The 26591-nt window shown below is 38.0% G+C and overlaps 1 long non-coding RNA gene across 2 annotated transcripts in view; it reads right to left on the bottom strand.

Moving 5' to 3' along the window:
* LOC117062251 overlaps positions 1-26591 on the bottom strand; it is a 193517-nt gene that overhangs the window by 101295 nt on the left and 65631 nt on the right. For both annotated transcript variants that reach the window (XR_004428274.1, XR_004428273.1), the window contains 3 exons: positions 19288-19514; positions 17913-18037; positions 8408-8496 (listed from right to left, as the gene is read on the bottom strand). This is a non-coding gene — a long non-coding RNA (uncharacterized LOC117062251). The remainder of the gene's footprint in view (positions 1-8407; positions 8497-17912; positions 18038-19287; positions 19515-26591) is intronic.

Below are 26591 nucleotides of genomic sequence, written 5' to 3'. Positions count from 1 at the left end.
ATAATTATATGTGCATATTTTTATGTACCACCCCTCAGATTCTCATGGATGTGGACTGTAGTTAGACTAAGAAATGACTTCAGACTCTTCTTGTCCTACAACAGGTATAAAAACATCTCTGTTTATCACTTGAGAGTGTTTTAAGAAATAAAATATTTCTGGCATTTTTTTTTTATGACCTAAGATAGTCCATGATTTTTTCCCAGTGTTTAGTCCTATAGCCCTGACTTTTTAATAAAAAGTACTGTGGCCATTGACTCAAAAGCAAAAATGCATGTTCCAATCACTCCAAAATGTCAGATCAAATCTAATTTAATCACAAAGCTATTGTATCACTTCCCTGTTGTTGCACAGCACCTTATCACAAGCTTAGTAGCTTGTTACTTCCGGGACACAAGCTCTAAGGTTTTCAGTGCTGAAGAGAAGAAACGGTCATGGTCCTAAGGTAGGCCAGCTAAGTTATTTCCTCAAACTCTTTCCACTTACACATCAGACAAATCACCCTGTTTTCAGTTCAGAAAAGGACTCAAGAGTATTGCACAAGCTCAAACAAAGAAAACTGCTCAAGATACTATTGCTGGATGCAGCAGAGAAGAATCTCAAACTCGCTTGTCTCACTTCAGTGTAGTGCTAGTTCCTTTATGTGGGCTACTTCTTTCTTTAGATGTGTGTTTATTTTCTTAATTGAAGAAGAAAATGTTGAAGGCAATTCAGTATGCAGCATGGAATTAGCTAAAGCTTTACCATTAAAGTTACACCATTCATTGGGTTTAAACGAAGAAGACTTGTCAGATACATCCTAAAATCCGTCAGTTACCATGCATCCTGTTACTATTCATTCCTACACAGAGGGATATCTAAAATCCTCTTGGTAAGTAAGGATTTCAATATCTTTCAAATAAAAAATTTTAAATTTATAGCAGGACTAATACTGTACAAGATATCTGAGCTCTGAAAGCCAGATCCTTAAATCCAGATAAAGTACTTTGACATCACTAGAGGACACTTACCCAATGCACATTTTTTTTCTTTTTTTTCTCCCTGAGTAGCAACATCTGCCCAATAAAAGATAAGTAAAATAATCTGACATATGAGACCTGCAGATGAATGGAAGTTAAACCACTCAGACCAGGTTTTTAAGATGTATGATGCATTGTCATAGTGTATATAAATTTATTCAAATTATTTTTCTGATATATTCTCATAAAAACAATTAAAATCCTAATAAAGATCTTAATGAACAAGGCAGACAAACATATCATGCTGGATACCTAAATTGTAAGAAAGAAAATAGGGAAAACTTTAAAAAATATTTTATTAAGAAAAAATATCAGAATATAAAGTTTCAGGCAGGTAGCATTATTAGCCAGTAGAATCTTTTGCTGTACGTTAAAAGTTTTAAAAGTACATTTCTTTGCGTATTTGTTATTTTATTGTTTAATGCCTGAAAAAAGTCAGGGGCACAGTTGTTTGTTCAATGGAAAAGTTGAATATTCAGTTGACTCCAGATGAAAAAAGGAAAAAGTATACATCTTTCGATTTTAGAAATCTTTTTTATATGTTTCAAAATACTAAATCCCAGCTCAGTGGAAGCCATAATCTCCATGTTAAAACTTTTTTTTTCTGAAATTAAAAACAGATAAGGGAAAAAAAAAAATCAGGGTTATATGGAACAGTGACCAGAACCTCCTCTGCAGCTCATTCTAAATAGCAATGGAGACATGACTGGAGCTCAGGCAGTATACCATTGTCATCACAGCCTCTGGGCACTACCTGCACATGGGAAATACCAGCAATCTGGATGCATGCAGTTGTGCTTTTAGACTTCCCTCCTTTTTTTTTTTACAGGACATTTCCATCTCTCTCCTCCCTTCCCCACCTCCACTACTTTATTCATTCTTCTCTTCAGCCCGCCACACCCTCCCCACAGGGCTATTAGGGTTTTGTTTGGGATAAGGCCCTGTAGAGACAGCCCAAGTGCTAAGGATGCACCCCCTGACCCCAGCTTTGTCAAAGCACTCTCCAGGGCAGCTCATGGGGGTCAGGGAACTTCTTTGCATTCCAGCACTGCTCTTTGCCATCTGTGTGACTTTACCCCTCCATTTACTCTTCTGAATACCGAAGATATTTAACAGAAGCATCTTGCAGGCACCTTCCATTTCTAATAGCTCTGGGTCCAATGCCTCTAAGAACAACAAGACTTGGAAGTGCAAAAGCATAAAGCTAATGGTGGTGTTCCCAGGGACAGATGAATTCTAGGCCTTTGTTATTCCAGAGCAGAAGGAAAAACCCTGAAATAGAAGAAGGGATGCGCAGAGGAGACCTAAACCACAATATGGCATAACCATTCCAACAGTGCAGGGCGACTTGGAGAGGATGAAGCAAAAGCCATGAGACAGAGCAGGCAATTAGGCAGTCTGAAAAGTCTAAGAGATTGGCTTGGAAAAAATACTTCTAGTGCAGCGGGGGAAAATAGTGTGAGATGTTGCCAATATATATGAAGTGATACCCGGAGTTTGAAGTGCCTTGCACTTGTTTATGCATCAAAGAAATACCATGTATTTAGTGCCCAGCATTGGTGAAGGTCCAGAAACACAGGCGCTTTCCTAATAATGCCTCCTCACTCTCAAAGGACTATAACAAAATGCTATGATTTCACAACACATGGTACTTTCCTGGCTGAAACATATGCAAATGCATCTGCATTAATATGAATACCAACTAACCAGAACAATGGCTGGAACGGCATTTTCTGCCTGTTCTGAGCCTCATACTTGATGATACTTTAGGGATAGAAAGGTCAAAGTTATTATTGCAGCACAGTCAGTTCTGATGGAGCTGTGTTCATTTGTGAGTCAGCCCAGCAGGCTATCCTATACAAAGAAATCCTCCTGCTTACCTTTTTGGCACTAGAATCCTCCAGTAGGCACAATTCTACTAGAATACAGTCACCAATACTTGTGATTCCCTTATTGTTTTCAGAACTACATAAAGACCACTTGAGTAGATGTTAAAGAGAAGAAGTTATTAGTGACTCCTTGGCATCTATAAATCCAATATAGGAAATTTTAATAATTTAAGCTGTTTTTTTGCAAAACTGTCAGGTTGTGATACATTAAGTTTAGAAGCCTTAATTCCCTTTCCAAAATAAAAGAAACATATTTTTCCTGCAATCTACTTACTATAGTGAAGAAAAGAATAAAACTTCCCAATTCCCCACCTCCATTACCTATCATTCACTCTAGCAATTAGAAATAACAAAAATGTTCAGTTATTTCTGTCAACCATTCCCACCTCTTGAGATGAGCTTGCACACAATTCTCTCTTAAATCAATTTACTTTACATTACAGAGGGTGCTTTCCTTGGCACTGCAAAATTCATTGTGGAAGTCTCCTAAATAGCATGTCTTCTCACAAATCCCTTTGGCCACCTTTATTATAATAACCTTACTAAAACCAGTAGGTGAAAAATAACCTCTACTAAATTTCCACATTAACATATGTGCATGCTGGGTAACCATATTGATGTATGGCTCATATGTAACACTTCAGAAAAATAGTGCAGCTGTATCTTTCCATAATAAACATCCAGGAATATGGAGAGAATTTCATTTCAATCAGTGTTGCCTTGAAAATCTCCCAAGGAGACGGATAACATGTAATTGAAGACTAAATTATTAATTGTTGTCATGGGCTAAAATAAAATGTGAAATCAGGATGAAAGCCCACAGTGAAACCAAGTTTACAGGGTGTATTACAAAATTATGAAAAACAGAAATACAGCATCAATAATTCAACACTATGGTAGATTATATGTGCAACCCATACCAGCAAGAAAAAATCACACCCAGTTTCTGGCTTTTAGGGTTTTAGGAAAGCAAGTTATCTTTTTTTTAACTGGAAAAGACAGCAGGGATATGTCCAGCTTAATCTTTCTCCTTTCGCCCTGGAATGAAGGAGGACAAGATAGAAGAAGCAGAGAATGTACAAAACACTGAGATGGTCATTTTTATATTTCAAGAGGGCATTGGCTCTGTTAAAAGTCAGATAGAAAGACAAAAAGTTACAGAAAATTCTGGCTGTCTACCCAGAAATAGAAATAGTCATTTTATCAGAAATAATACAATTGTTTGTGGATATTTATTTATTTATTAATGTTAGAGTCTCGCTCTGTCTGTTGCCCAGGCTAGTATGCAATGGCACAATCTCAGCTCACTGAAACATCTGCCTCCCGGGTTCAAGGGATTCTCCTGCCTCAGCCTCCCAAGTAGCTGGGATTAGAGGCATGTGCCACAATGCCACAATAATTGTGTGTGTTTGTGTGTGTGTTTAGTAGAGACGGGATTTTTCCATGTTGCCCAGGCTGGTCTCAAACTCCTGAGCTCTGGTAATCTGCCCGTCAAGGCCTCCCAAAGTGCTGGGATCACAGGCATGAGCCACTGTGCTCAGCCAGTTTGTGGATCTTCAGAGTAGAAGAAAATTGTGAGAAGTGGTTAGCAAGGACCCCCTTATGTATTAATACAAATATCAAATATAAATATGCACATAAACGTGTCTTCCTAAACATCCAAGGCTACTAGGTACTTATGTTCTTTCCCACTGTCTGATTACACTGAGGGTTGGGACCTGATGTCCTGTGGCAGCAAAGTCGAAAGCAGTGCAGCTTTGGTCTCCTACTAAACCAGCTACTTCTCTACTGAGGGCTTCGCCATAATCCCCCCAGCACTAAACAGTGCCAGGGACCAGAAACCACTTTCTTCCTCCTCCTGTGGACAAAGCCACAGAGAGCAGGTGGGTCAGAAACACAGTGAAAGTAATTTCTTTCACCCACAGTTGGTGCATGCTGGCTGAATATCTGTACACGAGTTTTGTATCCACATGCAGCACAGCTGGGCTCTGGGCCCCTTCCGAAGTGACAGTCTTGGTGATCTCACTGCCTTCACTCATCAGCTCTGTTCATGCTGCAAGGTCAGTAGCCTCATGCTCCCTGGAATTAGACATTCTGCCCTAGCCTCTTCTTGTTTTATATATGCCTCAGACATGTTCTGCACCATCTCCAAAACTGTAAACTCATTTTAAGGCAGACTTCTACCAGAGCCACTGGAATTGTATTCTCATTAAATGAATGCTGAATACATGGCTACAGCCCCTTCAGAAGCCTTAGATCTATTATCTTATCTTTTTCCCGTGATATGGGAAACTCGAGGGACCACAATCAGAGGATGATTTGTAGTGGTTTACCCTCTCTGATTTCAGTTTCTGTCTCTGTTAGATGGAGGAGGTTGAACTGGATACTTCCCAGGTCCTTCCTGAGCTATTATCCTAGTTACTATGCCCAGAGGCATTCTGGAATGATTTGGGTTCCTGTGAGGAGAGGCCAGAGAGCCAAGAGCATATTTTTCCAATAGGTTAAAGAAATTCTATAGAGTAGATGTATTTCTGTATACATCCATACAGCACTTACTATGGACCGATGTTCCAAATACCTAACAAAATTTAACTTATATATATTTTTATTTGCAGATGCCGAAGATACAAGGGATGAAAGTAAAAGCCACAAATCATATCCAGCTGGTTCTGTTTCACCTAAATGGTCTTTGAAAGGGTTCACATTTGAATGACACTGGATAAAATCCAGCCCTCCAGTGAAGACCATTCCCCACCACCTAGTAATCATTTCCTGCCTGGTTCCTGTGTGTGTCTGTAATGAGAAAGTACCTGCTGGGCACCTGGAAAGGAGTAGTGTAGGAGGATTTGACACAGTTTCTTACTAATAACTGCAGTATTTTCTTATTTTGCTTAGTGATATGGGGAATGGAACAAGGAGAATAAGGGATGGTGCTGTGGACAGTAACCAGGTCCAGAGGCCAGGCTGAGACCAGCGAGGGAGACCAGAGTTTCAATAAAGTATGCTCAGAAGCCACGTGCCTGATCAGTTTCTGTTTTTTACATAATAGAATGGAAACATAAGGGACCACAGCTACAAAAAGAGAAGTTCCAATGTCAGCCGCAGAACAGAAGTGAAGTCACTGTGAAGGAAATAGTACAGAGTTTATTCAATGCTATAGAAGCCATTCAGCATGATGACTTTAAGGAAGTCAATATCATTCATGAATGAGGATTTTGACCAGGAGTCAAAATGGCACCCACCAATGAGGAGGTGGAAGACTGCATGCATACCTTCTACCTAATGTATGCATTGAAATGGGATATGTTACAAAGGGGTATAAAAGAGTGCTGATTTGGAAGAACGAACAGGGAGCTAGGATAGTGCCAACCCTTCTTTTGACCCCTGTAGTTCATGGCAAATGGAAGAAAGAACAACCTTCTAATGAAGAGCTGGTATCAGTCACTCGTAACTCAGTATAGACTGTAGAGACTGTGCTTCTTCTCTGAAGATATTTGCAAATTGCATTTAAGCCCTCTTTACATCATGAAAGCAGGTAGGTTGTCTGTTGCAAATGGTAGCAAACCTGAAAATGCATCACTTGCAGGATTCTGGAGACTCCCTTCCTGTTGGCCTCCAGAGCACTCTGGCCTCATTTTCTTCACATCCTTGGAGCCTTTCCTGCTCACTCTACTTTGGATGATTCTCTTCATTTTCCCACAGTCAAACGTTAGGCTTTTCCAAAGATTTGCCAAAGCTTTGTTGTCAGTAGCCCAGTACAGGTTTTTGTCTTTGCAGTGCAAAAGAATTTGAAAGTGAGACTACATTGAAAGTATAGAAGCTTTATTGTGGAGCAGAAGCAAGCATACACTCAGGAGAGGAGTGTGTGTGCGCGCTCAAGAGAATGAGCTGTGCACAACATGGTCAGGGCTCAGACACTATATGGGTAAGCATAATTAAGTCACAGAGTATTCTATAAAAAGGGGAAGGATTTTCTGGGAAATGGGTAGGCAATTTCCAGAATCAGGGGGTGCCACCCTTTTCTTGACTAAATGTGGCCAATCTGGTCATGGCATTAGGTGCATGATAAAAGTGAGAGGCTTCCCCATGGAAGTTTTATGGAAATAGTGTCATACATTTTCTGATAAAAGAGTCAGCAGTAGATCAAGATTTTGGCCATTTTGAATTTAATCAGTTGTGGTCAGTTGCATCTTCGCTACAATTTTACGTGTGCCTAAAGCAGGATGATAGCAATCTCTCTACATTGTTACAACCTGTTGTAACAGTTCCTTTCTACTAGAGGGCAGGTCCTTGTGCTAACCTGTTTGCCCAGTTTGTTTTGCTTTTAGCCACCTGCAAGTAATCATGCTTGTTCCCCCTCTAACTGCTTGCCACAGCTTTCTCTTCCTACTCCAGCCTGAGTAGTATCATCTATGCCTGTGGCTTCGCCCACGTGCGAATGACATCCAGAGGCATCTATGATCCATAGTTCTCCAGACCCATGTGTCCAGCATCACCATGTAAATTCTTAATTTTGTATTACTTTTTTCTGGAGGATACATCCCCAAAGTTAGAGAAACTTCTGAGCCTATAAAACCTCAATCAGTTCTTTCTCTGCTTAGTGCTGGTCTCCCTCCTATGCAGCAAATCACCCCTTCCTATTAATCTTGTTTCCCAAATTTCTCTCAAATACAAGAGGAATTCATCCCTGTGGCTACTGCTGTATGTCAGGCTCTCGTAATTCCTCCTAGAGTTGCTGCTAAAAGCCCAAAACCTGAGTCTCCATACCTCATCCTGTCCCCTTCAATTCCGTTCTCCACACCAAAGGTACTGTGAGTTTTCTGAAATTGAAATCTACCCATATCATTCCTCTAATAAAAATTATTTAATCCTTTTAGTCTTCAATATTGAATTTAATGCCTTGGCATAAAATACAAGGCCTTTGATGATCCAGGCATCGTCCATCTCTTGCCGCTCTAGACACACCAGAAAACCTCAATTCCTTGTAGTTCTGTAAACATACCATGCCCTCTCACACCTCCAGGCAGTGCTTATGCTGGCCTTGCCTGGTGCATCCTCACCCTCCCTGAACTGAACATGCCATCTTCCAAGTCCTGTGGCCCTACTCATCTTTCAGTGACTCAGCTCAGACACCAAACCCTTCAGAAAACTTACCTTACTTCCCCATCTCCTAACACAAGCACCCTCTATCTGAAAGTATGTGCATTTTCTTAACCCTTATATTTCTTGAACATGTTTTAATAGCATTTACGTCATTCTGTGTAATTGTCTGCTTACCTGTCCACTCCCCCATAGCACTGTGATCTTCTGGGAAGCGGCCTTTTTCTTTTGTGCGTCTTCAGCACCTGACAAACTCTGGGAGGCAGTTTGGAACTTTACAAATGTCAATGGAATGGACTAAAGGGAAAGAAATGTATGGAGAAAGACGCAAGCCACACGGTGTCTCTTCAAACTTTTTGCTTAATTCAGCTTTTTTATAAATACAAGGACAACTCTTACCTGTTGTAACAGTGTCTGGAGGGATTCAATGCTTAGTGGATGGCAGAGAACATTCTAGTAGTTATCCCAGATGCTAGCATTGTAGTCTGCTATAGGACCAAAAGTGCCATTAGTACATACATCTTTCCGCATGGTCAAAGACCCTACTTTAGCAAGGATGAAATTCAACACAACAATTTCCTCTTACAAAGTACAAACATGGAGTCTGTTCAGGCCAGTTTTCTGGAAAATCATACCTCTTTTCAGGAAAGAGGGGAGAAAAAGAGGAGTAACCAGCCAGATTGAGTACTATAATATCATATTAGCTACTGGCTATTGAGGACTTGAAATGCTAGCCATCTGAATGCAAAATATTTCATTAATAATTATATTATTGATTACATGTTGAATTTTTCGTATTTTTGATATATTGGGTTAAAGGAAATACTTTATTAAAAGTAATTTCACCTTTTATGTTACGTATCTCAATGTTGCTTTATAAAACTTTAAAAATACATATGTAGCTCCCAATATATTTCTGTGAAATAGTGCTGATTTAAGAGCTAGAAAACATACTTTTGCTACTATGCTATTTCTCTCTTTGGTAGCAAAGCTTTGGAGTATATGACAATGCATTCTTCTTCATTCAAAGAAGCCTTATTCTGTTCACTTTTCCAATTGATCTCAACCAAAATGTACTCATTCAAAACAGTGCCATCTACTGAGAGAAAACAGTAATAGCTTTGAAAATAACCGCTATTTGAGTCTGGGCATGGGAATTTCTCTCCTGCTCATATTTACAATTAAACAAAAATACAGCAATCCCAGAGTAAGATCACTGTATCAGTTGCCACATTTCAACCTCTGATGGTTGCATACATGTATCTGCCTTCTTTTTCTGTCTCTTTATTTTAAATAGCACAGGCCAGCAAAAGGCATGGCCAGTCCCCAGCTCAGACCACCTGGGCAGGCTGCATGACTGGTTGACGATGAAGGGAGAGATGGCGGTCCCAAGCATTTTCTGTAAGAGGTGCTATTTCTTAGTTGTGCATTCTCTGTCCCGAGCAGATCCTCCTTTGGGGCATTATAGTGCTTGGAGCCTGCCTCTCTGGCTTAAGATAATTTTTAATGCTTCCAAGTCTCCAAATCAATTTTTACTCTTGAACACATTCTAAACATCTTTAACTTTAACTGCAATTTCTTAATGACCCCTTTGGAGCCTTTTCCTATAGCACAGTAGCGGCATCTGCCCTGGAGGGCAGGGGGACAGAGGAATAGGGAGCAAGGCGGTCCTTTGATAGAGATATTTTGAGACTACCCACCTTCCTCCTCGAGCACTTTCAAAACAATACTCAAAACAGAAAAGACTCTACATCACTCTTTGGAAATGTATTTTCAGAAATTGCATCAGCTTTTAATTTTTCAGTAGCAAAAACACTTTCCATTGACAACATTCCATATCTTAAAAGAGAATTACTAGTTAAGAACAACCAGATTGGTCTTATTAACAAAAAATTAATGCTAGCCAGCTTGGTTAATTATATACGGATACCTGTGTATGTGTACGTATGTGTGCAAACATGGCTGTGCATACACACATACACACACACTCCTTTCCACTCCCATCAACATAAAGCATTTCATTCTGTGAAGTGGGATTACAGATGATTTTGCTAATTCCCATCTTTATAATTTTCTGCATTTCTAAATTTTCCACAATTAACGTGATTAACGTGTATTACGTTTGCAATTTTTAAAAATCAAAAAATAAAGTAGAAGAAAGAAAGAAAAAACAGAAGGAAGAAATAGGGAGAGAAGGATGAGAGAGAAGTGGAGCAGAGACAGAGAGGGGAACAGAGAGAAAGAGGGAAGGAGGAAACGAGAGAGAGCACACTCAGCGAACTGCTAGCTCAAACCTACACTAGTCAGAATGGGAAGTCAGTCATCCTGAAAGCCCTTCTCTCAGACAGCTTAGAGGAAGCATTTAGGAAAATTCTGAAATGCACTTACATGCCATGCATCGGCTCTCTTACATCACCACTAAAGACATTCTCCCCAGAAGGCATGGGTAGTAGTGTATGCAGAAAAGATTATTATTTTTCTTTATACTCCTTCAAAACAAAAGCTGTTTAGTTGCTCCTACTATTGCCAAACATAAGGTCTACCCAGAAGCTCTTTTTTTGGCATTGATTTTAATGCTGCTTCTCCAGCTCAGCCTTTGGACGCTCAAAGGTAATAATTTTTTTAAAAGACAACCACAAAATTAATATCCGAGCTCTGCAATGTTTCTTCCTAGAAGGAGGCATACAGGGATGGTTGTACGGTCAGTGAAAATCAATACTTTCAAGAACAATATTGACCTGCTAACAAGTGAACAGCATTTCTAGGAGAAAGCAGGGTGCTCTCAAAATTCAAGCTGCATGCATGTGTGTCAGGTTTTTAAAAATGCACTTAATGTTAGAATCCTTACCATGCACCACGACCTGCTGCCTCTGGACTAGCTACATCAATATGAAGGACAAATTTACACCCCAAGGAATGGCCAGTGACAGTCTCTCCAAACCCAGGATCAGACCTGTGGAATGAGCACCAATTTATGCTGATTGATGGCCTTTTGTCACTCTGTCTTAGAGGCTGTGACCATTTGAAACTTCAAAATGGATGAAGTCAAACAGAACAGGCGCTCCTGTTCAATGAAGCAGAGAGACAGGACCAAGAAGCCAACCATTCTGTCAAAAAAGAAAATGTTCTGCCCAAAATAATCCATCAGGGTTTCAAACCTTCTGACACTTTTCATATCCAATGCATACAAAAATATCTATGATGAATGCAGACAAAACAACTGATTGTATTTCTTTTACATTGGTACATAAAACTTTTAAAAATAAATAATCCATGCAATGTTTTAACTCAGTAAGTACACTTGCAGGCAATTATACTTCAAAGTATTTATTATAAATGCATAGAATTTTTTTCTAAAATTAAGGGGCTTGACAGACTACTATTTACAATTTTTTAAATAGGAAATTGGTTATAAATTATGACTAGTTAAAATAATGCAACAACATGAAATCACTAAAGATTACATTGTAGATTATTTAAAATATATACAAATAGTATATTAATTAGAAAAAAAATCCAAATTGATATCAATGTTATATCACATATATGTATCGATATATGTAAGATATATAGATTTTATAAAATACAGACATAGAAATATATATATATATAAACTATATGTACATCAAGAAAAAAAGCACTGACATAATACATACAAAAATGTTAATAATGAACATCCCAATAGTGGAATTACAGATGAGGCTTTAGGTTTCCTATATATCTAGATTACCCCAATTACCAAGTTAACACATAATGTTTATATGTGTAAAAACGTTCATAATTATATAGTCTGTTAATTTCTGTTTCAGTATATACTTCTATTTATTGAAGATCAGTATCCCTACTAAGGTCTAAGAAATGCCATATGTAAACATATCTCTTATTATAACAATACTTTCCATACCGAGGGTGGTCTGACCACCAAAGGGTTGTGGACTCACGCCCTTGTATAAATAAAATATTAACAGAGCTCTACTTGGGGTTACAAAACCGGTAAGGAAGGACACCTGTAATACTTGAACAGTATCAAAGAGAAGAGTTTATGAACATTACAATGCTCAAATAGATTTATACTATCAGTTACTATAAACAAGCAAATATCTCTTAACCACAATTTTATTAAAGATGAAAATTGGATACTTCCGGGAATATGATTTCCAAAAGGCATGAATTTAAAGAGATAGAAAAAAGAAGTAATTTAAGCATGGAGTTGGAAATTCCCTCAACACATGTGTCTTTACCCCTTTATCCCAGTGGGCATGGCAGAAACAGAAATGCATAAAAATGCCTAGATTAATGTTTTCTCGATACAGTGGGGATGGGGGGAATTGGAAAGTTTACAGCTGTGGGAGCAATGCCTACCTTCAGTTATGTCCAGGAAGCAATAAGATTTTCCTTGGTCAAAAAGTAACTTTACAAGTCTTAGACAAATTCCAAATAAAGTTTCATTTCTTGTTTCATTGATGAGAATTACAATGTATGAGCCTCTGAAATGTAAACTCGGGACATTGTACATTGACTCTGATTTTTTAATGTATTGCTGGTTATTCTCCATTTGCATAGTTCTGTTCTAGATCATTTGCCAATCTTTTCTATCTTTCTGTATTTCCTGGGAGGCTGATCTACACAAAGGACATCACCAGGGATCCCTTGCTGGTTGATTTCCAATTGGTTTCAGCCAGCGAGTGATCACCAAAAGACCAGAAGACAGAAGACAGAGAGTAGGGCATTATTTCCTGCTTCCTCCTGTACCATGCCTCTGGTAGCAGCCATGACCTTTCACAACTGCAGCTGCCTTCAGGTGGCCCTTCTTCCATGACTTCAGATCCCACAGCAGTTCCTCACACCCCTCTGCTTTAGGGTTGTCAATCGCTTATTCACCTATGAGTCTCTAGGTGTCTAATCACCACTCCAGGGAATGGAAGATCTTGTTAATTTAATACTCCTAAATATTATTTATTATTATATACATGTATGTATACATATTTTAACATAGTATATATATTACTTATATATGATATTAATATATAAATCATGTAATGTATATTCTTATATAAATGGGAAAAGAATTATGGAACATATTCTCAAGGAAGACACTGCACATATGTGTGTGTGTGTGTGTGTGTATGCATAGGGAGAAAGAACGAGAAACATGGATGTACTACCTCAAAAATTTGGGATTTGTTGTTTAGCTCACATAGCTGGGAGCAGCTCTAATGGTTTGGTTGTTTGATTAGTTGAAGCCTGCATCTATGGTGGCCTGTAAGCAGATTTGAGAGGGAAGCTTCCTTAGCATATGGTAAATAAAGGAAACTGGAGGCTTAAGTAGATGGACGTGGGAGAGTGGACCTCTCATATGCAACACACTTAGCTACCTCCTAACCTGACCCCATAGCAAAGAGAAACAGATTGGCGAGAGTCTTCCCAGTGTCTCTGAAGAGCTCTCAGTGACTAGTCTACGTAGCCTTGAAATGATGATGAGAGATTTTGCCATTGATCTGGTTGTTCTGATTTCAATAGAAATGATGCTATTTCAGGGTGGCAGGGACCCAGTGGTGAGGCTTAATTATCAGAGATAAAGTTGGCCCAATTTCTGTGATAGACCACAGAGACACAGTAGCAATCAGAGGGTACTGACACTTAGAAATCTGTGGAGTCTTATTACTGGCTTCCTATGAATAAAGTAGATGGGTGGCCAAAAATGATATGACTTGATTAATATGATCCAGAAATCACTATCTCTGATGAAAAAAAAATATAACTTCATGGAGGTGCTGGTATAAATCCATAGCCAGATACCACACCTAAGCCAGTTTACAGATCCTGAGCCCCTTGAGTGAGGAGAGAGTTGGGGAACTATTGGGAGAGTATCCTGAAACTTGGCCTCAAGTATATGCTGTAAATCTCCCCAGTTCTTTCCCAGAGTAACCTGCAGCTATTTAAAGACTGACTATGTGAATGAGAGATGCCCAGATCTTCAGGGGGTTCTTAGTTGTTAGCTCTGAATTGACACTAATCCTGAGAATACAATGGTTGAATGGTTACAGTGGGGATTTATGGAAAGAAACTCAATAAAGAGTCTATCTAAATTTGTCTCACAGTGGCCCTGTAGACTGCCAGATCTATTTTATGGTATGTCCATAAAATATGCATAAATGCATTTAGAACTGGCATTACTCCCATGTTGATCCCCTGCACTCTGGAGTAAAGACTATCATGGTAGAAAGGGCCAAGTGGAGCCATTGGACCTGCCTACTCTACCTCGACAAACTGGTAAATTAAAAGCAATACTCTATTTCTGGGAGAAATAGCATAGCTTAGTGATATCATAAAGGACTTTTAAAATGCAAGAATGGTGAATCCGAATGACACTTTAAGAATAGCTGTGATGGCCGGGTGCGGTGGCTTATGCCTGTAGTCCCTGCACTTTGGGAGGCTGAAGTGGGCGGATCACCTGAGATCGGGAGTTTGAGACCAGCCCTACCAACATGGAAAAACCCCATTTCTACTAAAAATACAAAATTAGCCAGACATCGTGGCACATGCCTGTAATCCCAACTCCTTGGGAGGCTGAGACAGGAGAATCGCTTGAACCCGGGAGGCGGAGGTTGCAGTGAGCCGAGACTGTGCCACTGTACTCCAACCCGGGTGACAGAGCGAGACTCTGTCTCAAAAAAAAAAAAAAATAGCTGTGAGTTGTTATAAATTTAATCAAGCTGTGATTTAAATGTCATGTATTTATTGAAGAGACCAATACAACCCCTAGCACTTGGTATGCTAATATTTACTAGGAATACACTTTTCCCCCAACTCCATTAGTCAGTACAAGTAGAAGCGGTTTGCCTTCCTCTGGCAGAGATGGTAGTACATCCTTTTTGGCTAACTAGTCATTGGCTATGACAACTGTCCTCCTTTACCTTCTATAGTTGGCAGACCTTGATCATCTGATCCAGTATGGTGAGTAAATTATACAGATAGCAACAGGAAATACCAAATAGCCCAGTTATCTTGTTGTAAGAGTGAGAAAAAATAACACATGATAATTCAAAGGCATAACTCATTAGCGAAGTTTCTAGAGATCAGCAGTCTTGGTTAAGCAGATTATAACTTCTAAAGCGAAAGAGTTGCTGCACTTAGCACTGACTATGAGAAATGTACATATTTGGATAGATTTATAGTTGAACTCCACAGGAATAGAGATGGCAGCTATTATCAGGAGTATAACTTGTGCAACTATCCTGAGACAGAAAAGAACTTGACTTGTACTAGGAATGGAGGGAAAAAACAGGGTGACCATAGAGTAGGTAGCAGAAAGGAAGGTGAGTATGTGATGAAGTTGAAGAGTTAGGATAAACCTGGATCCCAGGCCTCACAGGCTGCAGTAAAGACTTTTAATTTGATTCTAAGTGCAACTGCAGAGTTCTAAGCTGGGAGTGGGAGTGAGTGGGTCTGATGCAATTTGATTTGTGTTTGGAAACAGTGAGTCTAACTACAATGAGAAGGATGGAAAGAAAAGATTAGGAAGATTAGAGGCACTAACATGACAGAGGAAATAAAGGACATAATAGTAGACTTGGTGTGTTGCCTTATTTATTGGTGAATTGTATAGGTGTGCTGCTATCATTAGCTAAAGTCTCAAGATAAGATATACTTAGAGTAGGAAGTGTCAGCAATAATGGATGTAACTACCCTTGCATTTCTAATTTATTAGAATGGCATCTTGTCAGAACTAACCAACTGTCACTAATTTTACCATGAGATGGCTGACATGGAACTCATACCAAGAGTGTAAGGGTCAATTTGACCACTTTCTTATCTTTTGCCTGTGCTTGAATTACCAGTATTCAACTATGTTTTGCTGGCTTGTTTTTGCAGGATTTTTTAAGTTGTTGTCTACTTTTTTAGGTTAGTTTAGGTAAAGTTGGTTACTATAACTCGCAAATCCATTTGACTGGTTCCAAAAAATCTTCCATAAGTCACTATTCACCAAAAGCAAATGGCGTGACAGCTACGACAGCCCTACCAACATATCAGCCATGAGGAGGAATGCCAGCATTAAAGATAATAATGGCTAAGTTAGTTTTGCTTAAACCAAAAGAAATGGAAATGAAAATTTCAGTATATTCTTCCTCCAACTCTACGAATCTTCCATTCCCTGAAGTGGTCACACCCTGCTTTTGTGAAGACTGACTTAAACCAGAGGGATATTCAGTGTTAGGAAGTTAAGGAGAGTTTAGAATATTGAGCAGAGATGGGTTCCATTTCCAGACCTCCTGGGGAAAACCCAGGAGCACTGGATAAACTAAGTAATAAACTCCATCAATTATCCTAAATCTTCCCCAATTCCTCAAAGTTTAGGGGATAAAATCAAGAGCCTGCTTTCCATCTTTTTTTTATACCAGGTGGCAACATAAATCCATCTAAAGCAAAACACGTAGTAAGATGCTCAGCTCACAATTATTTGGGCCTCACAGCAGAATTTGAGGGAGAAAGGGACACAATCCTACTTCCTCAGAGTTATCCAGCTAATGGGAAAGTGGATTATTAGCTGGGCTTGAGAAGTTGTAAAGTGAAACACTAGAAAGCTAAATTTAAATGAATAAACATTCTCCCACACTCAGTCTTTGTATTCAAAGACAGAGACACTAGATAACCTACACTCTGAGGCAATCAGTTGCTGATAGCAAACAGTAGTTGCCATTTTTGAGTGCCTCTTCAGTAACAAATCCTGGGCTCTACACCTTAGGTGTACAGACTAATTCTCACTACACCTCTGCAAGTCATATTTATCTCACTTTCTGCAGAAAGAGGGTTGAAGCGAAATGGTCTAAGGTCATTATTTTGTCCAAAACATATTTGTGAATGTCTACTAGTTGACAGTACTTACTTACTTATTATTATTATTTTTTTTTTTTTTTTTTGAGACGGAGTCTCGCTCTGTCGCCCAGGCTGGAGTGCTGTGGCCGGATCTCAGCTCACTGCAAGCTCCGCCTCCCGGGTTCACGCCATTCTCCTGCCTCAGCCTCCCGAGTAGCTGGGACTACAGGCGCCCGCCACCTCGCCCGGCTAATTTTTTATATTTTTTAGTAGAGACGGGGTTTCACCGTGTTAGCCAGGATGGTCTCGATCTCCTGACCTCGTGATCCGCCCGTCTCGGCCTCCCAAAGTGCTGGGATTACAGGCTTGAGCCACCGCGCCCGGCACTTACTTATTATTTTAAAAGGTAATATCAAGTGTATCTGTTGGCAACCATTATAAATCCAAGCAGAGATTGATTTAATGAGCAACCTGCCATCACACAGGAATAAACAGCAGGGAGTCAAACTGGAACTGAGCTTTCTGTTCCCTCTGGACTATTAGTCGCACATTCTACAACATAATTATTGATGGAATCAGAAGTTTTGTATTATCTTTCTTAGCACAGTCTCAGTATTCAGCCACATTCTCGATTTCTTCACTTGAAAAGGCCAGAACATCAGAAGACTAGATGGTTCTTGGACAAATGTTGTGAAAATCACCACACACTGGAGCCAAAGGCAAGACACAGAAAAACACAAGACACCAAAAGTGTGTGTGAGGCACTGTGAAAGACAGTGCAGGGATTGCAAATGGCCCACACAGACCAGCCTTCCACTTGCTGGCCCTAGGACCTTAACAAGGCTTCTCCTCTTTCTCAGCCTTGTTTTCTCATATAGAGGAAATAATCACACATAATTTAGCAGTGACATCAGGTTTAAAGAAATGAAAAAACAGCAGCATACAGAGGTCAAGAGAGTGCTCTAGAGACAAACATCTTGGACTTCTATCCTGAGCATTGCTCCCTACCCCTCTGATCCTAGGTTACTTAATCTTATCCTTCTGTTTAAGTTCCTTAATCTATAAAATGGGCAACGACATTACTCACCTTTAAGGTTCCATTGAGGATTACATGAGTAGACACATGAAAACTCTTACTGCAGTGCCTACCACATTGCTAATGTTCAGTAAATGTCAGCTGTGATGATGTTAATGATGGTGATGATGAAGATTCTGAGAAAGAGCAAGAATAATGATTACCATGTGTGAAGTGGTTAGAAGGCTGAAAATATATGTAATTCTTCCCATAATCAATGATCCACATCCAAAATCCCTCCTTAAGATTGAAACTCCAATTTAAGCCTTGAAGTTACCAATTTTAATTTGGCTCGATTACCCCAAATTGTGACGCTAATCCTGTAGAAGCCTAGCAATGTTTTCCAAGGACTATCAATGCCCTAAACCAGCTCATCTCAAACTTTTTATAAAATAATCAAACTATTTTATTATTTTGTTGTGAGAGTGTTAGAAACCCAATGCTTTGGCTATAAAGTTTCATACAAAGTAATCAAAACACTCCAGGAGCTACAATATCACCAGGCACTTTTATAGAGTTTGATGATGAGTGAGAAAGATCTGTCCAGAAAGACCTATGAAAAATCATTATTATATTACACTCAACAGCTTTCATGCACCACCTACAGATGCTCAGGGAGAAGGAAGTAACAGCTCTATGTAACATGATTTAAGCATTCCAGAGACTGTTGGCTTTGCCATGAAACATCAATTTCTTGGCACTCTCACATTACTTTTTCATGTTGTCATATCTTTGGAGAAAAATAATAAAATAGTTGGACCAAACAATAATATTTCTCAAACAAATACACTTTCTGCCTTCTCTGGTGTATTTATGTTTACATGTTTGGAAGAGCCAATAGTCATTACTACATCCAGCCAATAATATTGAAACTGGGAATGTACTTGTATCTTTGCAATAAATCACAGAAGAGAGCTACTCTCTTAGTAGTGAGACCTAAAGATGGTAAAATAAATAGAAAACTTGTCTTCTGTGGGAAAACAAAAGTGTGTGTATGTGTGTGTCTTGGATACTACCAAAAGATCTCTACTTTTTCTTCTTTTGTGTGTATATTGGCCACCGATACTTTGAGTTCATGTGCCGTAGAAACTGCTATAGACAATTCAAATGGTAGTGAGAGCATAGGCTTTGGGATCAGACTGCCAGGGACTGTATCTTAGCTCTGTCATTTATTGTAACCTTTGCCAAGTTACTTTACCTCTGCCTGCCCTAGTCTAATCATCTGGTAAGAAAGCTGTCATGAAAGCCCTGGTCCACAATGTCAAAGTGAGGAACGAATGGGTCAATACATGTAAAGTACTCACAACAGGGTCTAGTGTCTCCTAAAACCTCAAAAACGTAAGATATCATTATTAGTATTATTATAGTATTGAGAGAATGTACTCACAGTCCTTAGCAGTCTTGTCTTGAAAATGATATTTCAAGGAAGTTCAGGTAATCAATGTGTACTCTAGTTAATATCACATCCTTGCACATGTGGCTAGAATGAACCATCTATAGGTTGTGAAGCTGAGAACCAGGCTCTGGAACAAGCCGTCTTCTCTAACATACTGCCACCAAGTGAGGGCCTGAGTGAGTGACAAGCTTGGATTCCTGTAGAACATTTTATCTCTTCTGAAAAAGAAACAGTCATAGAACGAACCCAGTAAAATATTATGAAACTCAATTTTAATAAGTTTAGTTCCACTTAACAAAACAAATTCTGAGACTAAACTTCCTAGATTATTTCTTCAAATTTCTATATCTTATCACCTGTATGTATCCAGTAAGAGCAATTATATGGAAGTAGCAAATGACCTAAAAAGACTGTCTTGAAGCTAAACCCTGAAATTACATTTATTTTTAATGTTCACAAACCCTGGATCCTGCCCTTTTATTTTATTCTTCTTTCCATCATATGAGCCTGCCTTAGTCTGTTTAGGTTACTATAACGAAATACCATAGACTGGTGGGTTAGAAATGACAGAAATTTAATTCTCACAGTTCTGTACTGGGAAATCCAAGATCAAGGCAGCGACAGAGTCAGTGAGGGCCTCCTTCCTTCATGGACAGCAGCTTTGCCTCTGTAACCTCACATGGCAGAAGGGACTAACTAGTGCTCTAGGGGCTCTTTTATGAGGGCACTAATCTTATTCTTTCAGGCTCTGTGCTTAGGACCTAGTCATCTCCCCCTAACCCCTTCTCTTAATACCTTCACCACGTTAAGACTTCATTCAACATTTGAACTTAAGGAGATACCAACAATCAGACTATAGCAGAGCCTAATGTCTTTACATCAAGGAAGTAAACGTATTTATTATTTATTTATTTATTCATTTATTTATGAGATGGAGTCTTGCTCTGTCACTCAGGCTGGAGTGCAGTGGCAGGATCTCGGCTCACTGCAATCTCCACATCCTGGGTCAAGCGATTCTCCTGCCTCAGCCTCTGGAGTAGCTGGGACAATAGGTGCACACCAAAATGCCAGCTAATTTTTTTGTTTGTTTGTTTGTATTTTTTAGTAGAGTTGAGGTTTTGCCATGTTGGCCAAGCTGGTCTCAAACCCCTGACATTAGGTCAGGCCTACCTTGGCCTACCAAAGTGCTGGGATTATAGGCATGGGTCACCATACCCAGCAAGTAAAAGTATTTTAAATAAAAATAAAAAAGTTTAATGTTTATGTGTCTCTGAAAATAAAATAATAAACAGATAGTGATTCTGAATCTTTGCTGTAGTTTTATTTTACTCTACAGTTGTAACATTATATTATTTATCATAAAAATCAATCGTTTATCATCGTAACCTTTTGTGAATAATAATTTGTTCTTTCTTAAACATTAAGATGAGTTAAACGCTAACCAGATTTCAATACTCAGGAAGACAACTTTATAGTTTTTTATTGTTTTCTCACATTTGCAAATATATTAGCTATATATGGGGACTGGGTTATGTATATGGCATTGCTAAAGTCATGTATCATTAAGGTTAACAGTAATTTACTGTAAAGGCTGTGGTCAAATCACCAAATTAAAAAGATTTTTAAATGGGAAGAAAGGAATAAATTTGAAATAAATGTAACTATGTCACAGTTTTAAGAGTTCTTTTACTATACTAAATACTTTATATGAAGCAAATACAAAAATTTGTCCTTTGCAAATCTCTGTCCTGACCCAAGTTCTACTTTGAGGCCATATTCAGGATTCGGCCACATCTCTTAAAACAAATAAACTAAAATGAAAGCATAAGTGATTCAATGCCATAGTGCATTAGTGATTGACAAGACTTTCATTAAAGGTTTGGCTGAAAGATAAGTAACATGGTGTACATTTCATTGTTGTGGACAATAATCATTTCACAAAAATCCATATTAGCTATTTCTGTTCCTCCCGTATGGTTCTCTTTTCTATCAGCTCTACTCTGAATTGCTTTCACTGGCTTTCCTTGATATTTCAAGATCTCTAAAATTTCCCCCTATTAACCCAAGCAAGCCACTCTGACTTCATGCTATTCCATCCAATGAAATAAAATCTCCTTGGAAGCAGTTCTGAAACCATCTCTGGTTCCCAGCCATGTGGCTTTTTCCGTCATTTAATGATCAGAATAAGTTAGATAGATAGAGAAATTACTTATTGTGCTCTTCTGAAAATAAAGTAAGTATTTTTAAATCATCATTCATAAACTTCTCCATTTCTTATAAACCAGGTCATAACAAACAAGGTATTAGTTTCCCCATTTTTCAGAGAAAAGACAGAAAGGTTATCCTGCCAAAGGATATCACACTACATATGATGAAATGGCTCACTGAAGCTCCATTCATTCTATTTACCATTGACAAAGCTGGTAAGATAAAAGCTACATATTCCAGGCCATTGTATAGCATGGAGTTTGCGTGTGAATTTGATGCCACCAGTTAGATATACTCCCATGAGTTTAGGAAGGTGATGATGAGGCTGTTTCTCCTAATCAGCAAGTTCCTGGCAACATGAAGAGATTCTTCAGCCATGTTTCAGGATCAGATAAAACACCAAAAAGAAAAAAAAAAAAAACTTTTGAAGACATTGGAAAGCTACTGAATCAACTGAGATTAAAAAAACTCTTCTACTGTTTCTCAATGGGGGCTTGATCTACCACAAGTTACTCCATCATAATCAGAAGGAGACTTACAGAATGACACAAAACGAGCCCATCGTGGGAACTACTTCAGGTGAAAATGCCACTGAGGATATTGCCAAAACTGTCTCTTATACACAGCCATCCAGAACGTGGAAGTCAATGGTAGATCAGTTGAAAATATGGAGACTGAAGTACAAAGTAAAACAAGGCAAATACAGAAAAAGCATGAGGGCCAGAGGCGGTGGCTCACACCTGCCATCCCAGTACTTTGGGAGGCCAAGGCGGGAGGATCACATGAGCCCAGGAGTTTGAGACCAGCCTGAGCAACACGGAGAAACCTCATCTCTACAAAAAAACTACAAAAAATTAGCTGGATGTGGTGGTGTATGCCTGTATTCCTAGCTACCTGGGAGGCTGAAGTGGGGGGATTGCTTGACCCTAGGAGGCAGAGGTTGCAGTAAGCTGTGATAGTGCCACTGCACTCCAGCCTGGGCAACAGAGTGAGACCTTGTCTCAAAAAAAAAAAAACTTCATTCTGCTTGGCATTCTGCAAATGCCAAGCAGAATGAATATAAACAAAAATATCTCTGTGTACATCATAACAAAACTACTGAAAACCAAAGGAAACATCAAAATCTCAAAAACAACGTGGACAAATAGACATATTACCCTATTACCTTTTGACTTATCATCAGACGCCAGAAGACAATGTAATTACATCTTAAAAGTCCTGATAAAAAATATCCGACAACCTGGATTTCTATAGCCAGCAAATCAAATCCTTCAAAACATGGAGGTGAAATAAAAATGTTTTGGAAAAACAAAAATAAACTCTGTTGTCAGCAAATCTAAACTAACAGCAATATCAAGTGAAATTCTACAGGCAAAAAGAAGAGGATTCCAGATAAAAGGACAGAAAAGCAGAGAAAAAAGAGCAAAGGAAAGAGTATCACAATAATAATGTCTTATTACTCCCTTATTTAATTCCATTTACCAAAAGGGTATTCTACCAAAAGGGGCAAATGGAATTAAACTATTATAATATCATAGTATTGTCAAGGACATGGTAAAGTGAAACTTTATATTGCAATCTTGAGGTTAATCATTAAAAGATTTAATATGAATATATAAGTAACAATAGAGTCTATTATATTTAAAATATTGTATTAATTCAAAATAAGGCAAAGACGGAGAAACCGAAATGTAAAGCGAATTGAATGAAAACAATAATAGCAAGAAAATGAATAAACCCAAACATGTCAGTATCTACATAAGTTTAGCAAGAAGATAAAATGCTCCTAAGCAACATACAGCCAATAATATACTTCCAAAATATGTAAAGCAAAAATTGATAAAACTAAAAAGGAGGAATAGAAAAATCTATAACCAGAATTGGAGGCTTTATCAGCAACTGATAAAACAAGCAAACAAAATAATTGACAAGCAAAATATTAGAATATAAGGAATTTATAATTAATCTAATTAACAAATATAAGAAACCACAACATGACAGACTATGCATTTTTTCCAATACACATGGGATATTTCCCCAAACTAACAATAAGATAAGCTAAAAAGAAGGTTTCAACAAATGAAAAGAATTGAAATCTTTCAGAGTATGTCTTCTAACCATAACAAAATTATGCTTTAAAAAACCCAAAATATATATATATATATGACTAAAATCCTCAACTTTTGAAAATAAAGTAATATACATTTAAACATAAGGAAGAAATTTAAAAATAATCAGAATGTATTCTGAATGAAAATGATAATAAAACATAACAAAACTTATGAAACTAAGAGTTTCATAAGCTGAAAGGAAAATGGATAGCTTTCAGTTCTCATATTAAATAGAGAATGTTGAAAATCAAGTTTTAATTATTCATCTCAAGACATTAGGAAAAGAATACCTAATGAAAAGCAAACAAAGCAGCAGAAAGAAAATGAAGATAAAAGCAGAAATTAATGAACAAAAAAAATCAATAAAGCCAAAGGTTAGTTATTTGTACTAATTAATATAATGGATAGACTTCTAGCAAGTCTATCCATCAAGCGAGAAAGAGAAAATCTACAATATTCCAATATTTGGAATGAAAAAGATAATATTATGGAAAGCACTGACATATAATAAACAGGTAAGAGAAACTAGTAAAAAAAACTTTTTTTCCAATAAGTTTGAACATGTACTTTAAATAGTTAATATTCTTTAAAGAAAAAATATCCAACTTAATAGGTGTATAGGTCTATTTCTGGATTTTTGTTGAAGGCCAAAAGAATGAGGGTAGTGCAAAACTCAGTATACCACTGGAGGCTATATGAGTAAACGGCAAACTGTTCTCAGGAAAGCAGGATGTTTTCCTGCCCAGAAGGAATGCTGAGGGCAGTCACGACCCAGGCACAAGTGTTTCTTATCTGAAGCCCGGTAGTTAATAATATGAACCTGTGCTCAATCAAGCAGCTGACCAATCGTTAGCTCCTCCTCCCTGCTCTTTCTACCCAATAAATACAAAGGGCTGTAGAAGCTCAGGGCAGCTACTTTTGCTCACTAAAAGCACACAGCCCTCTTTTTCCCCTGGCCCCTTTCTTTAAAATAGTTTCTTTTAAGTTTTCATTTCTGCATTCATGCCTCCTTGTTCAGTCTCGTAATGGTGGTCTCAAGTAGTAACAGTTACAACTATCGTAGTGACGGTCTGAAGTAGTAATCAAGGTAGTCTGCCACAGATTTTCAATTATGTTTCTTTAATCTGTGTCTCTCCTGCCACTTATATAACATAACCTTCACTACTATAGCCTTGTAATGAAAGAATAATTCAGAAGAAATGGAAAACCTGAATGCCTCTATATTTAATAATTTGATTTTTAAAACCGTTTTGCAAAGATACATCCTGGCCCAGTAGGTATCACTGGTGACTTTTTAAAAACAATTCAGTAACAAATAGCACCACTGTTACATAAAATCACATAGAAAAAAAGGAAAGAAGACTTCACAACTTATTTTATGAAGCCAACATAACTTTGATATGAAGACTTGACAAAGATATTATAAAAATAATTGCTTGCCATTTCTTTCATAAACAAAAATATTTTTAATTAGTGAAGAAAGTCCAATAATTTAGAAATACATGATAACAAGTTTTTGACCCTAGGAATATAAAAATGGCTTGAAAAAATAAGTAAATATAGATGCAAAAGAAGTGTTTGATAAATTTCAATATTATTGATATTTTATTTTATTTTTAAAATATCTCTTTTTTATAATTTCAACTTTTATTTTAGATTCGGAGGTATGTGTGCAAACTTATTACATGGGTAGATTGCATGATGCTGAGGTTTGGGATACAAATGACCCCATCACTCAGTTAGTAAGCATAGTACCCAATAGGCTATCTTCAGACCTTGCTCCCCTCCTGGTCTCCTCTCTCTAGCAGTCCCCAGTGTCTATTGTTCCCATCTTTATGTCCATGTGTGCTCAGTGTTCAACTTCCACCTATAAGTGAGAACATACAGTATTTGGTTTTCTGTTCCTGCATTAATTCACTTAGGATAATGACCTCCAACTGAATCCATGTTGTTGCAAAGAACATAATTCTATTCTTTTTTATGGCTGTATAATATTCCAAGGTGTACATGTACCACATTTTCTTTATCCAATCCACCACTGATGGGGATCTAGGTTGATTCCATGTCTTTGCTATTGTGAAAAGTGTTGTGATGGACATAAGAGCACTTGTGTCTTTATATAGAATGATTTATTCTCCTTTGAGTACATACCCAGTAATGGAATTGCTGGGTCGGATGGTAGCTTTGTTTTATATTCTTTGAGAAATCACCACCCTGCTTTCCACAATGGCTGAACTAATTTACATTCCCATCAACAGTGTATAAGCGTTCTTTTTTCTCTACGTCTTTTCCAGCATCTGTTATTTTTGAACTTTTAAATAATAGCCATTCTGACTGGTGTGCAATAGTATCTTACTGTGCTTTGACATGCATCTCTCTGATAATTAATGACATTGAGCATTTTTTCATGTGCTCATTGGCTGCTTATATGTCTTCTTTTGATAAGAGCCTGTTTTTGTCCTTTGCCCTCTTTTTAGTGAGGTTAGCCATTTTTTTCTTGTTGAATTGTTTAAGTTTCTTGTGGATTTTTGATATTAGAACTTTATTAGGTGTAGATTGCAAATATTTTTTCCCTTTCTGTAGGTTGCCTGTATACATCGTCAATAGTTTCTTTTGCTGTGCAGAAGGTCTTTCGTTTAATTAGGTCCCACTTATCAACTTTTGGTTATGTTGCAATTGCTTTTGAGAGCTTAGTCCTGAATTTTTGGCCAAGACCAATGTCCAGAATGGTATTTCCTAGGTTTTCTTCTAGGATTTGTATAGTTTGAGGTCTTACATCTAAAGATTTAATCCATCTTGAGTTAGTTTGTTTATCTGGTGAGAAGTAGGAGTCTAGATGCATTCTTCTGCATATGGCTAGCCAGTTATCCAAGCTTTCTTGCCAAACTGTGAATAAAAGAGAACTTCCTCAAATTGGTAAAGACTTTTTTAATTTAAAAAAATTCTTAATGGTGAAATGTTGAGAGTAAGGTGAAG

This window comes from Trachypithecus francoisi, unplaced genomic scaffold (assembly GCF_009764315.1).
Source record: "Trachypithecus francoisi isolate TF-2019V2 unplaced genomic scaffold, Tfra_2.0 Lachesis_group17, whole genome shotgun sequence".
In the NCBI taxonomy this organism is placed as follows: domain Eukaryota; kingdom Metazoa; phylum Chordata; class Mammalia; order Primates; family Cercopithecidae; genus Trachypithecus; species Trachypithecus francoisi.
This window is presented reverse-complemented; position numbering and strand designations above follow the sequence as displayed.